Genomic DNA, 18195 nt, shown 5'->3' with positions numbered 1-18195 from the left:
TATATTGAAATTATTTATTTATAATGGCTATTTAATATTTTAATTTTTAAATCACTCTATTAGGAAAACTTAAGCTCATAGAATAACTTGGGAATTTTTTCATATCCCTTCATAGTTATTAAGTAGCTTAAATCCTTGTTTAAGAAATTGAATTAATTATTTAATTCAAATTATTTTTCTGTATAAATTTGTTAAAGTTAGAATTATTTTTAAACTTTTGATGTTTAGATTATGTTATCACTTAGAATAAATTAAATAAATTAGTATCAAATAAATTATATCGTTTTGAAATAAGAGCTTAAAATAATTTAATGATTTTTACAAATTAAGAAGTTTTCAAAAATTAGCCAAATAAGTTTAATCTTTTGGGAACCACACTTTGTGGATTTTCAAAAGTGGCTAACACCTTCTTTCGAATTTACTTGAACTCTTACTTAGACTCTGATTATATTTATTAAAAGTTTTCTTTAAAATTTTACCTTTGTTAAATGGTTTTTCTTAATTTAATAAAAATTAAGTGGCAACTCTAAATTAGTTTTTTACTATAAAATCAAATAGACTTCTCTTTCCTTATTTTCGCCAAGAAGTTATGGAACGTTTTTGACTTTTCAAAAATAATTATAACAAAATTGCGACTCTGCTAGGGATTCATCTAGGTTATAACCATAAGAATTTTATGTGTTTGGATAATATTTATATTAATTTTTACTTTTGTAATTATGTGTTTAAATTTCCACAATTATTAACTATTGCATTGATGGCATACTTCCACATTCGATTATTAAACTGTTTTGAAGTTTCATGGATTTCCTGTCCCCTATTGTGCAATTTCAAATAAAATGTTGGAGATAAGATGGTTTATTCGCGTGTGAGGCATCTGATGGTTGTTCGTATTTCAAAACTCAAGTCGTCCACTTAGGAACCTGGTTCAAGCCCACTCTGGACACCTAAGCTAGAGTGAAACCAAAATCCGATTTAGGCATAAACCTAGGATGACCCAATACTTGGGGGAAAGGGTATTGGGTCCATTATAAAACATGCCTTATGTCTTCTTTACCACGATTCATAATAGACGATCATCTTTTAAGTGTTAAATTGAAGGATATATTGCCAGATTGTACGAACCATTGTCCCTTGGGTTTGAGGGTTTTTTTTTATTGTTTACTTTATTGTAAGCTAGAGGAGATCTTTGCCCAAAAGGTATTCAACAACTTCAAGAATTTAAAGATGAAAGGACTCCCAAGAAGGCTTAGTTTAGAATTGATCCCCTGTTGGGACTAATAACATATATTTCCCCTTTTCTTTATATTGTATCCCTATTTGATTTATTTATGAAGTTTTTATGATATTTTGGGAGAAATAGAACATCTTACAGATGACATGTATATCCTTCAAACGTTAGGCTTACCTTTGGATTAAAAGGTCCCATGTATGCTATGATGCGTTAAAAATTATTTATGTGCTAAAGTAATCCATTATTTTGCTTTATCCATATTTTGCATGTTTTGTGTGTTTAAATAATATACGTTTGGCATTAAATTATACTAGTCCATTATTCTATCTCAAAGTCTTATAGCGTTGTTAAGCATATAAGACTCAAAATTTGGATCCTCCTAAAAAGCTCTTAAAAATCTATCGATAAAATCCCTTCCAATTCACTCAAGTTTTTCTCAAAAATCCATTAGGTCATTGTCCAATTCACATTGACCATGTTTCTCTTACAATTCACTTTTCCTCGCACTTAATTATAGCTAGAACTATCCAGATGTTTTATTAATGGAAAAACTATGTTGTCCTCATAAAGTTTTCCAAATAAGCCTTTAGGACATTTATTCATAAGCACCTAATCTCTTCAAATCACGTGTTCATTCTATTCGAAATGGTGTTTTTATCATTAAATTCAAAATCCATCAAATGATCAAAATTCTGATCATTCAGTCACTTTCCCAAATTGCTCTATTCTGCACTAGTTGTTTCGAATCAAATGTATGTCATTTGTTTCACATGTTACTTTGGTCAGTTATTCTTAAACTAATATTTTTACCTTTTGAGTGTTTTCTATTTTTCTTTTAGGGAGAGACTGATTTGTGTTGGTAATCAAACTTGCTCACTTTGCAATGATTAAAAGCAAAATAATCATTGGCTTCATCAATCGTGAAGGAGAATGAAAATTCCTCAAAGGCACCCTTTTGGTGTTATTCTATCTTGTATTGAAGTTATTGCTTTATTTTATTGTAGTCACATTTTTTCATTTTATTTCCTTGTAATTTCATTTTATGGTTTTATTTCCTTGTAACTGCACCTTTTAGTTGAAAGAAACTACGTTTGACCTAAATTCCCAAAAATGAGATACGTAGGTGGCCTATGTCGGCTTAGGTCAACCCCTTAGTAAGTTTATCTTTTCATTGTATATACGAACTATGTTGGACCTAAATTTCCAAGAATGGAATACGTAGGCAACCTATGTCAGCTTCGATCAAATTCTTTAGAAAATTTATTTTCCATCTATCGGTGGAACTACATTTGATATGATTCCTATCTCAATTAAATATGTGGACACTCCACTAGCTTAATCATATTCCCCATAAGGTTTTCATTGAAACTAGGGCACAAGGATTTCAAAAATTGATCAAGAGAATTTTTTTTTCCAAGTTATATAGAGATGATATTTGAAGGATGTAACTAGGGCAGTAGTTTTTGAAAAGGTCTCAAAAATTTCATAAAACTCGCCATTTTATATAAAGGTGACCATTAGACGTTGCAAAAGCTGAGATCAGGGCATAGTTTTTGAGAAGTTCTCAAATTTCAAACTACATTATGCAAGAAAGAACTTAAGAATTTTGCATTGTAGACTAGGGCAGAATTTTTGAGATCTAGAATTTTTGAGATGATCTCAAAAATTCCATACTAAATGATGTCATAAGTTACAAAGAAGTTTGAGAGTTTTTGAACTAGGTCTGAATTGTTGAGAGGAATCCTCAAAAATTCTATAAAGACTGCAACTCAAGCCTTCAAATCAATGATCAACAAAGAGCATCAAGAGAGCAAGGCAATACCAAAATAGTTAGTCTCTCAAAACTAAAAAATTTTCTTTGGATGCAAGAACAGTAAAGTCACAATGTTGACAACATTAAGCATGACAAAGGGCATTACCAAATCCACCATCCATTATAATCCAAACAACTTATGTTCTCTTTTTTCTCTTGATTTATGTTTCTATTACTTCATTATGATCTCTAACACTACCTCGGACTTTGTAGGAAATGATCGGACCTAATGATTAAGAGATGGGGATGTCATTCCAAATAGGACAAAAGGACATATTATTAAATTTGGTTTTTTCTATCCTTTAAAAGGACGCATTGGACCATTACATTATTTGAGACATGTTAATATGTTATGGACCATCACCTCCTTTAGAGTGCTATGTTATTATGTTATGGATCATCACCTTCTTCAGAGTTACATGTTATTATGTTATGGATCTTCACATCCTTCGGAGTGACATGTTATTATGTTATGGACCGTGACCTTCAGAGTGACATGTTATTATGTTATGGATCGTCACCTCCTTCAGAGTAACATTTTATTATTTTATGGACCGTTACCTTCTTCAGAGTGACATGTTATCATGTTATGTACCAAAAAATCACCTCATTAAGAGTGACATGTTATTATATTACGTACCTTCACCTCCTTCAAAGTGATATATTATTATGTTATGGATCGTCGCCTACTTTGAAGTGATGTTTGGATCGTCACATCCTTCAAAGTGACATGTTTTCATATTATGAACCATTACCTCCTTCAGAGTGACAAGTTATTATGTTATGGATTATCACCTCTTTCAGAGTGACATGTTATCATGTTATGGACTATTACCTCCTTCAAAGTGATACATTATTATGTTATAGACCGTCACCTTCATCAAAATGACATATTATCATGTTATGGATCATTACCTCCTTTAGAGTGGCATGTTATTAGACTGTCACTTCCCTTAGAGTGACATATTATAATATGGATTGTTATCTCCTCCAATATGTAACTTTTCACTTTCTTCAATGTGGCGTGCTAAAATAGGTTTTGCATAATTGACCCTATATTGTATTTGCTACTATAAGCTTAGTGCAGGTGATTAATATATACTTAGATTGTCTCTCTATTCAAAGTGGCATGTTACATTTAAATTTGGCTCACTCATCCTTCAATGAGTTAAGTTGAACCTTCACTCTATTCAAAGTGGAATATTACATTCAAAATGGGTCGTCCACCTTTCGATAAGACACGTTGGACCTTCACTCCGTTCAAAGTGGCATGTTATATTTAAATTGGTCATCCACTCTGCAATGAGACACGTTAGACCGTCACTCCATTCAAAGTGGCACGTTACATTCAAAATGGTTCATCCGCCCTTCAATGAGACACGTTAGACCATCACTCCATTCAAATTGGAATGTTGCATTCAAAATAGGTCGTCTTCCATTCAATGAGATATGTTGGAGCGTCACTCCATTTAAAGAGGCATGTTACATTCAAAATGGGTCGTTTGCTCTTCAATGAGACTTATTTGACCGTCACTCCATTCAAAGTGGCATGTTTCAATGATACACGTTAGATCATCACTCCATCCAAAGTGGTATATTACATTTAAATTGGGTTGTCTGCCCTTCAATGAGACATTAGACTGTCACTCCATTAAAAGTGGCATATTGTATTTAAATTGGGTCATCCTCCCTACAATAAGATAGGTTGGACCGTCACTCCATTTAAAGTGGCATATTATATTTAAATTGGGTTGCTCACCCTTCAATGAGACACGTTAGACCATCACTCAGTTAAAAGTGGTACGTTACATTTTAAATGGGTCATTTGTCTTTCAATGAGACACGTTGGACCGTCACTCCATTAAAAGTGGCATTTTACATTTAAAATGGGTCATCTGCCCTTCAATGAGACACGTTGAATCATCACTCCATTCAATGGCATATTACATACAAAATGGGTCATCTTCCTTTCAATGAGACACATTGGACCGTCACTCCATTCAAAGTGGCATGTTACATTCAAGATAAATTATTCACCTTTTACTGGTACATGTTGGGTTGTCTCCCCATTCAAAATGATATAACATTTTTAAAATAGTTTTTGTAAATTAGTTCATCAATTATCTTAGCACATCATGTCACCAATTTACATTAGTATAATGCTACATTAACAACTAACCATTTTAGTTGAGATGTTGTCGAGAGAACCCGAAAGGATGAAATTCTAAATTCAAAACCACAGGTGTGGATGACTCCAAAAAGAACACAACACAACGTGAAACTTTTTCTTAGCAGCGAACTGGACATAGTCCGAAGAGGATTATCAAACTCTTTGGGCGCGGCCTAAAGGACGAATTCCACCACCATCAAAGCAAACCCCTATTTGAAGAAATATGCTATATTTTGGATATACTAATTTCAGTTTCACTTTCAAGATACTTCTAAACTCATACTGACAGTAACCTTCTCTTTTCTTCAAATCTGAGTGATAACGCACTCAAAGTTTTTGAAATTATGTTCAGATATATTATTGCCTATGGATGTGAAGGATCCCGCATTCATGGTTAAGAGGTTACAAGCCTCTTTACCGTAAGCTCAAATGACCCATCATTCTCTCGAGTCAAAGATCGTCTAAAATAAAAAGACTATCTTTTCTACCGATCGAGTTGAGCTACAAGCAGTCAGATTCCCTGAATCATTAGGATATATAGGTTAGGCTCCGTGTTTAAAACTCGATTGCATTCCAACCTCCCCCCAATACCCTTATTTCTAGATTTTTTATTTCACCAAAATTTGAAATATGGAATAGCTTGTGAGATCTTTAAAAATCTTTCTTTAAAATCAAGCATTATGAACTACAAGTGACATGAATTCTCATGTAACCTTAGATATATAGCAAATTCTATACTGAGATCTGGACATAACTCCAGGGCAAACTCGTGCGAGAATAATTTTTTTTTCGAGAAATGAATTTGTGGTCGAACAAAATTAGGAACGCCAATCTCCCTTTGCCTAGGGTTACTTGCATCCACCCTACACAAAGAGAGGAGGCAATTGTTGACACCTAATTTTTTCCTCCACGATTAAATTTAATCCCGAGTTTCTTTGGTCTTAAATAAAACTACAACATTTATTTTATATAAATAAAAACTTTATTAAATATTTGTCTAGGTAAACTGATCTTCTTCTTCTTTTCCATTTTAAGTAGCGATGATATATTTTTGTATCATATATACGAGATTGTATAATTTTATTACTTAAATAATTATTTTATTAAAAATTAAAAGTTAATCAAGGATTATATCAAATTAATTCAAATGAGTAAAATATTAATTTAGATATAATTTATTCTGAAAAATAATTTATTTGAAAAATATTTGTTTGACTTTATTAAATCAAGGAGTTCCAGATTAAACTGATTGATAATTCGTATCAGAATTTATTTTATTTTTAGTCAATTTTGTTGAATTTGATTGTAATTATAATTAAGTTGTCCATAATTCCAATGCAATTGGCCTATTGATTATCAGTATGATTTAAATTTAAACAAAATTGACTAAAATTAGAATTTGAGGCCCTTTATTAAACAACCTAGTCTTAAACCCCTACCCTTCTTTAAATTAATCAACCCAGACCCACTTTTCTTTCAGCAAGCATTGCCCCAGCCCAAATTTCAACATACCCAGCCCAAATCTATTAAATTTCCCAAACCAACCTCAATATACACCTGTACGTACATACACCACACATGCACACACACGTCTCACATCTATTCTCTCTCCCTAACTTTTTTCTCTCTCAAAACAACAGCTTCAACAAGCTTCAGCTGACAAAACCAGTAGCTAAACAGCTTCAACAACATCCAATGAATCGACCCAACTAGAGATCCAAACCCACAGCAGAATCTTACAAACACGACCCAACCGGCCAAGCTCAGCAACAACGACTCTCAATCTATTTGAATTTTTTCAAAATTCAAATTTCAAATTTGCACCAAAATAGTACAATCCAGCTCACCCCTTAATAAAATCCCCAAAATACCCCTGAATTTCTACTACCACATCGTTATCAGTCAAGATTTGAGATTGTTGGTTTCTATAAAAACACATTTATTGGTCCGAATGAAAGGGACTCAAAATCTCATCTATTCTCCCTATATTTCCTTGTATCAATTCAATTATTTATTTGTATATTTAATTTAATCTAGATAAATCTTTGGGGATCAAATTATATTAAAATTATTCATTTATGATGGTTATTTAATATTTTAAGTTTTAGTTCTCTCTATTAGGCAAACTTAAGCTCGTAGAATAACTTGGGGATTTTTTCATATCTCTGCATAGTTATTAAGTACCTTAAATCCATGTATAAGAAATAGAATTAATTATTTGATTCAAAGTCTTAATTTAGATAAATTTGTTAAAGTTAGAATTATTTTGAAACTTTTGATGTTTAGTTTATGTTATCACTTAGAATAAATTAAATAAATTAGTATCAGATAAATTCTGTCATTTTGAAATAAGATCTTAAAATAATTTCATGATTTTTACAAATTAAGAAGTTTCCAAAAATTAGCCAAATAAGTTTAATCCACCGGGAACAACACTTTGTGGATTTTCGAAAGTTCCTAACACCTTCTTTTGAATTTACTTGAACACTTACTTAGACTCTGATTATTTTTATTAAAGGTTTTCTTTAAAATTTTACCTTTGTTAAGTGGTTTTCTTAATTTCCTAAGAATTATGTGGCGACTCTAAATTATTTATTTTTAAAATAAAATCAAATAGACCTCTATTTTCTTATTTTTGCCATGAAGTTATGGAACGTTTTTGAGTTTTTGAAAATAGATCATAACAATAGTGATGGGATTGGGTGTGACAATTAGATAACCAACGAGTATAGAAAGTTGTAACAACTTTCGACACTTGAAATGGAGTTATTGCAATCTGGTTGTTCTATTTATCATGGAGGGGTTGATTCCCAATATCAAAATTCATGGTGTATGTTGTAAGATAATGAAAACTAAAGAAGGTTCCAGAGTTTCTGCATTGGACCGCTGTAGTGGAAAAAGTAACCACTGCAATGGTACCCCATAACCATAGTGGCGACCTTCGTGTAAAAGAACGCGAACCGCTGCAGCGAAACTTTAACTACTACAGCGGTAACAAATATTAAGAATTTTAGTTATGAAGCCTAGAAAATATTTTCATTCCCCACTTTTTGAAAAACAAAAGAGGGCTCTGAGAAAGGTAATTTTCAGAAGAATACTAAAGTTGTTCATCTTTGGAGGTAAGTAATTAAGTTCTAAACTTGAAATTACTTCGTTTAACCTTAGAAAGTTACTAGAAATGGATTAACGGTGGGCTTGGTGGGCTTTGAGGCTTAACCCTAGTTTATAAAAGTTGATAAAAAACAATGAGAATATTCATGAATTCGATATGTAATGATCCTAGGGTGCTAGAAAATATTAATGAAAATCAAATTACGATTTTTTACGCTACTCCAAGTAAAATTCATGAGGTTGATCAATATGATAAGAAAATTCTAAGATGATGAAATATGATAAGTTATGTTTAAAATTGATAAATTTTGATCCCTAGTAGTTAAAAAGGATAAATTATTAAAATATGTGTATATCTTGTATTGTATAGATCAAGAACGAATTGACGAGAACAAAAACAAAAAAGTGTGGCTTAAAGGTGACTTTAAACAAAGGATTTGAGGTAGGCTATGATTTTGTATAGAAATAAGACTTTCTTGACTTTGTGCCTATTTGTGATTTAAACAATTATGATTGCCTTCTAGCATGATTTGTGATTTAATGATTACATTGCATTCCATTTGCACTATATGGATGTATTATGATTATGGATCGGATACCATGCCGGTACAAAGATGATAATGGATTGGATACCACATCAATACGATGATAATGGATCGGGTACCATGCCGATACAATATTATGTTCATGATGATGATGTTGATAAGGGTAAGAGATAATTCACACATCTTGCATACTTGTACTCATTCATATGCATTGAGTGCTATTTTGATAAATATATGTAATGAGGAATGATTGATGAAAAGGAATAAGTTTTGAAGCCTATAAAAGTGAACTTGTGAATTGTAACTATATGATGTGTCATGATGCATTATTCTGATTAATTTCATTAATTACAAGTTTTGTTATGATCGTTTTATACTTTTTTGACTTTCTTACTTGTACAATGTTGAGTTAATCGATCTATGATGCTATCAATACTTGTTGATGTAGTGATGCTACATGTACTCTTTTATTTTGAGTGTAACACATATTCTAGTAGTTGTCATACGACCTCAGCTTTAAATATTAATTCAAACTTGATTCGAGAGTGAGCACCACATTGAGGCAACCTTCAGATTATCTTATGATGTTGACACCCCTTATTTTCGAAACTTAGACGATTTCCATTTGGTTATGTTTTGAGATATTCTTTCTATTTGCATGCACAGTTGATTTTGTTTTAAATGCTTTTGTATGATGAGTTCAGGTCTGAGAATGTAATAAATCGAAGTTTCCACACTCTATTAGTGATCTAATGATTTTAATGGTTTGACATTTATCAAATTAATCGATGATGGGTTTTTAGAACTATATATAAAGACGAAGTTTGCATAAGGTGAATGTTAATGTAATACTTGGTTAACATGAGCATTAAATTAAGTATGATTCTTCCACCATAGTTTAGAATGGGTGTCGATCATGACTGATTGGGTAGTGACAGGCAGAGTATAGACCTTTGAAAAAAGTTGCAGAATGATTAGTCTAGCTTAGTAGATTACTTAATCAGCTTTTTGTGCCACTTCCATCCCCATTAAAATGTGTTGTGATAGCCAATTTGCTCGTCATATTGCAAAAATCTTGTATTTCATCAGAGAACTAAGAATATTAAATAAAGTTGACTACCATTTTGTGAGGAACCTACTGAAAGCTGGCCTCATCTGACTTCATCATATCTCCTCTGAGTTCTAACTAGCAGATATATTAACTAAAGCACTTATAGGAACCTAATATTCTGATGCATTACACAAGTTGACAGTGCTCTTCACATCTCTAACTTGGGAAGGGGGAAGGGAGAATTAAAGATTAATTAGACTCAGTTATATTATTAGCTAATAAATTTCTCTGAAAGCTATTAGTTAGTTACACGACTACACTTACGAGTTAGTCTATTATCTAGCATAGTCAGTTAGAGTAGACAGCTCATTTCCATTTTGACCTCACTAGATTAAAGAAGAGTAATGCATAAGGATATTGATATATTATATAATAAAAAAATGAAACATGGTAGCTTATGAAAGGCAATGTACAGATTGTGGTTGGAGTCAAACGTGTATCTTCATAACCCAACTTAATCCAGATGTCAAAATATGCAAGATAAGACGAGGCTTCTTTATCTTTAGATAAATAATACAACCTTTAATGAAGTGGAACATTTAGCCTTTGTTGAGAGAATTTCTTTGTGACAAAGAGGAAGAAAAAGAGAGAAACTTTGGGAAAACAACTTATTTGATTTCCATTATGTGTAGCCTATGGATAACTAAAATTATATTTATACCTTGTTAATACTATTATTTTTATTGTATTTATTTTATACCTATTGATTGAATGATTGTTTCGTGATGGAGTCAGATTGTTTGTTGGATGAATAGTAGCTTTCTAAGTGAGCCATGGTTAATCCAATTTTGAGTTGTGACAATTATCTACAGAAAACATATCTAGAACTTTAAATGATATTAGCAAGACATTTTAAAGATATTCAATACGTTTTTACTTGTCATTCATTTTCTAACTGTATTTTTATTTTTACTTGTTATTTTTGACATATGTAGGACAATATTTTTTGCTATTATACCCTGAGTATTAATTGCTTACTCTCAAAACTAATTTCAAGACACAATAATAAACATCAATTAACACGACACTATGGTAAAATAGCCATATTAATAATTATTTTTTCTTAATGAAAATGTCAAGTCAAAACATGACAAGTTAAAACGAACAGAGGGAGTAGTACATATGTTGACAACTGTTTTCAGTGCTGGAATAATATTTTTTAGCATAATAAGTTTTAGTTTTAGAGCGGTGAATTTGAATTTTCAATTACTACGAATAAAATTAGTTTGTTGAGATATTTTAATATATCTGAAATTTGAATTATACATATATGTTTATTGTAAATTGACTATTTAAAACTCCCCTATACTTAATTAAACATATGAAGAAATAATTTCAATCACCGTTAACACTACCATCTTCTTATTTTTTAAAAAAAAACCAACAACATCAAATGGAAAGGAATTCATTCATTATAAGAAAACATATCTTGGATTTATACTCAGAAAATTAAAACAACAAGATTAAATCTCTCATAAACACACAAACTAAGTCTCTTCATTCACAATCAACTTATTATATGGAATATAGGATCTTCAAATGAGTAGAGATCACAATTACACTTGAAAACAATCTAATTCTTGAAAAACTTTATTTGTAAACCTCATCAATTACCACCTTTTAGTTCACCTTCCAGTAGTTCATTCAAATTTGGCCTTGATTCCCTATCAGTGGCTTGATATTTCCTATCTTAATCATAGACTTGACAAAATCTTTAGACAAACTCCCAAGGTTGGTACTACATTTCTTAACAAGATTATCAGTTTTACCACCATTACATAGTGCCGGATCAGAGTGGAAAAGTTCTTTCTTGGATACCAAGTTACTAAAATATTTTGAGTTAAAAAGAGTTGGAGTTGGATCTAGGGGAGCAAACTTGGAATCACCTCCACTACGTGGGCAATTGGCTCAGCGTTGTCTTGAAAAGGAGGGTTCAATGTTAAACTAGTTTTAGATGTGGTTCTTAAAGGTGAAACATTGAGCAATCCCTAGGGTGTGGCCCCCAAAGAGAGCGACGAGATCTTTCTCATCCAAGCCTCGCTTCTTAAAGTTGTTGATAAGTGCAGGTAAGTCCATGAATATAATTGGAATATCATTATTGGCTTTTGTTATACTTGATGTAGCAGAGTCCCTTCTTTCCAGTGGCACTGCCTATGTTGGTCCACCTAACTGCTCATGAAAAAATCTAGTACTAGAGATCTAATATCATTGCAAAGCAGCAAAGGGTTCATTATATAGTAGCTATTGCAGCTAGCATGAAAGAATTTTTCTTTCATAATTAGCACTTTAATGCCTTGAACCTTGTTCATAATTATTATAACTTTTGCACTGGTATAGTAATTAAACCAAATATTGAACATGGAAAAATCATAATAAAGAAAAAAATTGACAAACTCAGATGAAGTTGGTAAATAATGCACTGCAATAACAGAGTCACGAGTTGCGACTACCATAATGCCTGTATAGGACACAATAGGACGGCCACAACATTTATCAACCTCCGACTAGATTTTGTCAATTACATCAAATCCTCTAATAGAATTTTTAGAAGGTATAGTAGTCTTTTCACTATTAATGGTCGCAATTTTGTCTAGAAGAATTGAATTGCCACATCCCTGCATTTACGAGAAATACATCATTATAACATCTCAAGAACCAATAGCATAACTATGTACATATAGTACCATGCATGAATAGAAATATCTAAGTTTGAGAAGAGGAAAAGAATATCACATTGATGAAAAAATCATGAAAATGTAAACGTAGTAAAGAGGCACCCAATCTACTCTTTTGCTTGACAGCATCCTCAACGACACGTTTTATGGTTGGCAAAGCTTGGGGACAAACATGATCACAGAAATTAGATGAAAAAGAACTAGAAAGTGCCATTCTTACTAGAGAAAACATGATTAAAACATGAAGAAAAAGAATCTATTCGAAGCCATTTCAATTGCTATAGTTTATGAAGTTGCTACACTTTTATGAGAGCTGTTTGTGTTTTGTTGTGACGAAGAGTGTAAAATTAGGTTGTATTTGTTGGTAGGAGAAATGTTGACTATGGCTACACGACAATAGTTCTAGGTTTGGAAACTCTCAAAATAATAAGCCATACATTGACAAACTCTAACAAGATTTTTATTTTAGCAATACAAATTACCAACTTCCCTAATCCTTTTGAATGATAGTATTATTGTATCTTTGATATGACAAGATATGAAGGAAATGCAAGACATTGCTACATAATTAGATATTTTTATCATAAAGTAAAGCTATCAATATTAAATTATTTTTAGATAGAAAAATAAATAAAGCTTAATGTGTGACAAATATTTGAGTATATAAATCAAAATATTTATTACTAGGTTTTTAAAGGGCAACCCCATGCACTATGTTCAAGTTCGAAGAATGATTGGATCACAAGGATCTATAACACGCAGTCTTATCTTGTATTTATGTTAGAGACTATTTTTAGGAAGTATTTTTAAATTATACATTTAATAATTATAAATAAATAACTAATAGCGTAAGAGTAAACAGTATCTTTTAACTCATGTTAATATAATGAAATTCATGTTTAACTATTTTCTAAATAACATAGAATATGTTTTATTGGGCAATGTAAAATTTTGATGATTGACAAAATGACATAAAATAAGTAAGTCAAGGAAATTCATTGTAACTTGCAATAGGAGTACAGGTGGATAACGATAGATGTGCAATAATCAAGCAACGAATGATGGTTACTTTAGATAAACTTAAGGAAAGAATCATGTGTTGAATTATCCTTCGGTTACAAAGTTTGTGATCTCTTTGGTGAGCTGGGTGTTTTCACGTAAAACTATCGTGTTTATTAATTATAGTCTTTATTGCTTTCATTGGAACACATTATGTCATGAACCAAACCTATTGTGAGTGACACCCATACTACTTAGCCGGTGGGAGAACCATATATCTCAAAATACCATCTTAAAATCAAGCTTTGAAGAAATAATTACAACTAATCCATCTATAAAGATATTTAGATCTAAACCTAAATATAAGTATAATTAAATGTGGAATATTGTACTTAAACAAACCATCCCTAAATCCCAAATGTTGTCCTTGCTAAAACATCTAAGATTATCAAGAAGATAATGCAATCTCAAAACTAAAATGAAAGCATAAGTCTAGATAATGAACTATGTCATGAAGAGAAAGATCTCATGGTAACCCAGATATGTTGGTCACTATGAAATCTAAAATCAATTGTTGGGATCACAAGTGAGATCTAGTAGGATCCGTTGGAATATACGCTACACTCACAAAAGTAAGAGCTGGTGTAGTACAATACACAAGAAAATAATAGTATACTGATAGCTTCATTTGGCCAACCCGAGATGAGAATGTGAACATATAAACAAAATATAGTACCACAAGTTAATCCATGCTCAAGACCAACATATACTTAGGAAAACAACATCAAATAAACAGTTTAGGATTAAAACCAATAAGCCAAAAAAATATCACCATATCACATTCAGTCAAGCCAAGTCAACACATATCAAGACAAGTAAACAAATTATCAAGCTTATAAATATATTCCCCAGTTTACTCATGGACCCGTCAAACTCACCTGACATGAAATACCAGATGGACTCCCGATAATCTCAGTGGTAAAGATAATTTGTATATAACAGGATCCACATTATCTTCAAGAACCTCAAAGGGACCAATATACCAAGGATGAGCTGGCCCCTCTTAACGAACCTCATGACTTCCTTTATATGAGATAATTTAAGAAAAACTTTCTTACCAATCTTGAAGTCCATGTCTCTTACATTATGGTTCACAAACTCTTTCTACTTTATTTAAGTAGCTAACAACTTAATTTGAATAAATATTACTTTTTCTTGAGCCTCTCTTACCAAGTCTATATTGAAAGGTTTGTCACGACCTGAATCGGGAACTGGCCATGACGAACATCCCTAACCAACTAAAGCCTGAGATAAACCCAAGCCTTACCTCAAGAGCATAATCATAAGGATAAACAATGGAAGCCAACCAAAATAATAAGAGGGATAGATAAGTTAAAAGAAAGTCTGAAAGTAAAAATAAAATAACCATAAAGTCCAATACTATCCGTAGAAGCCTCTAATCCAAGAATACCAACTAAGTCAGCACATGCCTCCAACTATGACAAAGGAAACCCATAAATTCTTGAATAATAAAGAAAGCTTAATGAAATGACCAGGCCTTTCAAAGGATGGAGGCTCACCACTTCACAGCTGATCAACAGGGGTATCAAACCACCTAACGCTGCACAAGGTCACCAAAAAGCCCTCAAAACCTACATCATTCATGATATAGAGTTCAGGGATGGTCAGTATAATGAGTAATAGCACGCAATCCAAGAAAAGGGATAAAATATATATTTACCAAAAATATATAGTCATAAACCATATGTGCAACATATATACATTTATATAGGGACAAGTAACATGAAATATGGTCCTTTAAATTATTAGTCATGAACTATGTAGCTCATATCAACTTTTCAGGCACCCACGAGCTATATGGGTTTGACTTCCCTTATCAAAAGAGCCTAGTCTATGTTAGTCGCATGTACCAAGGAATGGTTAAAGACACTAAGGCGATAGCAATCCAAAATATAATTATTATATTAGATATAATGGCTATATATATCTCCAACGTCAGCAAATGTGGTTTAAAGTATTGGTCCCCCCGGACTACACCTTCTCAGTGAGCTACACAATTTTCTTTAAGACCAAATTAAAATAATTTGCATATAAATCAACCATTAACCAAGGAGTTTTTTATTTAGGAATTTCCAATTTGGTATCGTCTTACAAATATACTTGGAAGCTATTCTAATTATGTCATACCATAATCGTTTAACTATTAGACTTGAAATTACTTTGTTTACAAATAGACTTGAAATTACTTCATTTAACCTTAGAAATTAACTAGAAACGGATTAATAGTGGGCTTGGTGGGCTTTGAGGCTTAACCATATTTTATAAAAATTGATGAAAAATAATGAGAATATTTATGAATTCAATATGTAATGATCCTACGGTGATAGAAAATATTAATGAATCTCAAATTATGGTTTTTTACTCTACTCCAAGTAAAATTCATGAGGTTGAAGGATATGATAAGAAAATTTTAAGATGATGAAATATGGTAAGTTATGGTTAAAATCAATTAATTTTGATCCCTAGTAGTTAAAAAGGATGAATTATTAAAATATATGTATATCTTGTATTGTATAGATCAAGAACGAATTGACGAGAACAAAAAGAAAAAGTGTGGCTTGAAGGTGACTTTAAACAAAGGATTTGAGGTAGGCTAAGGTTTTGTATTGCACTAAGACTTTCTTGGCTTTTTGCTTATGTAACACCCCGAATCTGGTACCCAGAATGCTACATGGTGCTCATGACCCCGAAGGACCACAAGCAAACCCATGATTGATATTTGTACATGTATACTGCATAATATACCATATAAATACATAAATAAAAGCTGAAAGGCCATAAGGTTCAAAACTATAACATAACTAATAAATCATAATATATGGATGGGGTATGAAATACCCAAAACATTGAAATAACTGTTTGACATGATAGTCTGAAAATACTCTAACTGACTGAACTATCTGAATAAGGAGTTGATGAGACATGTGCCCAACTAACTCCAACTAATAAATTAATTAATGAGATAATAAAATAATGATCATTTCCTCAAAAGATGAGGACTCACTAATAACTCTAACTATTGAGACTGGAATGCTACTGATGCTCTGGAACTCGTGCTTTTGAATGTACGGTATAAAACACTATAGCGCAAATGCGTCAGTACTTTGAATGTAATGGTATACATGGAAGGTAGGATAAATGCAAAGGGTTCACATGAATGAACTGTACTAACTGACTGAACAACATGAACATGAGAATGCATGCATGAATACATAATAACTGTAACTGAGTTTGTGATAACATAATTACTGAATTTGAGTACTGATAACATGAGATACGAATAACTGTATAACTGAAATAACTGATGCAGAGCGATTGTATCTGATAGTCAAGTTTCTAATGGAACTAGCTTAGTTTTGTACTGTTCTAAGTTGACTGTATCTGACAGTCTTGAATTCAGTAAAAATATCTGAGTTCTATTACTGAGACTGAATGGCTGTATCTAATAGTCCTGATTCTATAACTGAAACTATGGGAAATAGTTATCTAACCGATATGCCCCATATAATCCATTATAGCTAAGTTAGGGTCTAATCTGTAACCCCAATTGGAAGGGTGTCAATACCGCGCCACTAGTAAGGATAATCTGTGAGAAACCCTTATATAATATGTAACTTTAGTGAGAACGATGGGAATCCTCATATAACAGGTTAATCCACCTCATCTATGCTCATATAGTAGGATATGATGTCTCAACCTATGCTGGCTACGTAGTTATGAAACACAAGGATTGCTTGTAAGAATCTCACCATCGTATAACAAGTGAGTTCCCATCCTTGGGTTCACTCGGTGCTAATTTCTACTCCCATCTAAATAGACACTGAACATGGATTACTGAAATGAATTAACTAAGTTCTGTTGACTGATGGAATACTACTGAGATTACTATATTTCTGAGATTTCCTGAGTCACATGACTGCCTGAGTTCTATGGATCATGGCTTGACTAAGGCTATCGTGAAAACATGACACCGACTCTAGGAACACAACTATATTTTTTGGGTAGAAATTCCCCTAGGACTCCATGGAAAGAAACTGACCAAGCATGACTTTCTTGAATACACGACTAACATCAACAAATCTATAATTCATTGAGTAAGACATTTCATCCAACATTTGACATGCATAAACTTGTACATAAATGGGGATTTCATATTATCATACTAGTATGGCACTTTTCTTTCACATAGGCATTTAATCAAACACATGGGGGGGGGGGCATTCTTTGGTTATAAAATCATCAATACATCAAATAATCATGGATACATCAATCAACTTGTAATTTGAAGGGGTTTTATCATAATTATTTTGGAAATCTTCATATACTAGGGTTAATCATTGGAATATGTGATTTAAAACATGAATCAAAACTACACAGCATCATGAACATGAATTTCAATTCAATTTAGATCATGAACATTCATAAATACCCAAATCTTGGATTTTAAAAGAGATTC

General features: G+C 32.0%; 1 pseudogene; it reads right to left on the bottom strand.

Moving 5' to 3' along the window:
* Positions 1 to 11604: 11604 nt before the first annotated feature.
* Positions 11605 to 12929, bottom strand: LOC107845208 (annotated as a pseudogene).
* Between the last annotated feature and the right edge of the window lie 5266 nt (positions 12930 to 18195).

Source organism: Capsicum annuum, chromosome 10 (genome assembly GCF_002878395.1).
Source record: "Capsicum annuum cultivar UCD-10X-F1 chromosome 10, UCD10Xv1.1, whole genome shotgun sequence".
NCBI classification, from domain to species: Eukaryota; Viridiplantae; Streptophyta; class Magnoliopsida; order Solanales; family Solanaceae; genus Capsicum; species Capsicum annuum.
The sequence above is the reverse complement of the archived record's forward strand: the minus strand, read 5'-3'. Positions and strand labels throughout refer to the sequence as shown.